The sequence below is a fragment of the Somniosus microcephalus genome, unplaced genomic scaffold (genome assembly GCF_052327205.1).
Source record: "Somniosus microcephalus isolate GS21.2 unplaced genomic scaffold, FLI_Smic_1.0 scaffold1913, whole genome shotgun sequence".
Classification (NCBI taxonomy): domain Eukaryota; kingdom Metazoa; phylum Chordata; class Chondrichthyes; order Squaliformes; family Somniosidae; genus Somniosus; species Somniosus microcephalus.
The window spans coordinates 7,501-8,731 of record NW_028227100.1 but is presented as its reverse complement, the minus strand read 5'-3'; positions in this window follow the sequence as shown (position 1 = coordinate 8,731).

Here is a 1,231-nt window from a genome sequence, read left to right as displayed (position 1 = left end):
TTGTTTACTGGGGCTAATGCACAAGCAGTGTTTTGTCAGATTCCACTGTGTTGTGCGCTCAGTGGGTCCGTCTAAAATGACAAGACAGCAGAAACATTCCAGCGAGTTTCATTTGTTGTCTTGTCACACAGGTGCCTCTGAACGGGTCAGGGCCTGTGACCCCACTGAGTTGTTTACTGGGGCTAACGCACAAGCAGTGTTTGTCAGAGAGTTCCACTGTGTTGTGCGCTCAGTGGGTCCGTCTAAAATGACAAGACAGCAGAAACATTCCAGCGAGTTCCATTTGTTGTCTTGTCACACAGGTGCCTCTGAGCGGGTCAGGGCCTGTGACCCCATTGAGCTTTGTGAGCAACGTATGCACACGCAGTGTTTGCAACGAGATTCCCCTGTGTCGTGCGCTCAGTGGGCCCGTACGACCGATTTGGTGACTCGCGTCCGTAGTGGGAGTCCCCGGGTCGGCCCAGTATAGAGAGAGGCTGGTGTTCAGGCTATTTCAGGGTTTCCTCTCGTTTCTGTCGCTGGTGACAAGACGGGCATGCACACGGCGAGTCAGAGAGAGGGTGTCGGCGCAGCTCCCGGTGTTTTCTTCCTTGGCCGCGCCCTTCTCTTTGTCCTTGAAACTCTTTCGCGTGAGTCCGAGACGTCCTGTGATTCTCAGTGGTCCTATTCAGGCAGCGGAGCGGGTGTCCGCGTCTTGTGCACGAAATCTTGTGTGCTCAGTGCGTCCCGTTCTGCTAGCTGAAGACGCTATTTCTCTGGCAAATTTCAGCAAAGAAACGCGCACGCAGACAGACACACGCACGCGTGGTGTAGGTTGTTGTTGTGTGAGTGGTTTTTCTTGCCTTGACGGTTACCGGTTGCAAACACAATTAAGTTGAACCCGGCACCAACCTCTCTGTGGTGGGGAGGCCATGTGCCCAGCAAGACAAAGCGATTGTTGGTGGTGGTGGTGGTGATGGTGGTGGTGGCTAATAAAGAAAGGTCGTATTTCGCTAGCTTTACCCCGAGCGTGTTCTCGCGACTTGGTTGGTCTTCCGTCCTGACGGTGGTTCCGCGCGCGTGCGCGAGCTCAGCCTGATGCAAAAACACCAAAAAACCCTTCTGTGCCTCACACAAAGTGGTGTGCTAATGGTCCGAGTTGTGTCGTTTGCATCGTATTGGACGGTCGGCCTGGTCGCGAGCCCGGCAAGGTGGGCTTTCGTTGTGTCGGCTTTTTTTGTACTGTTACACA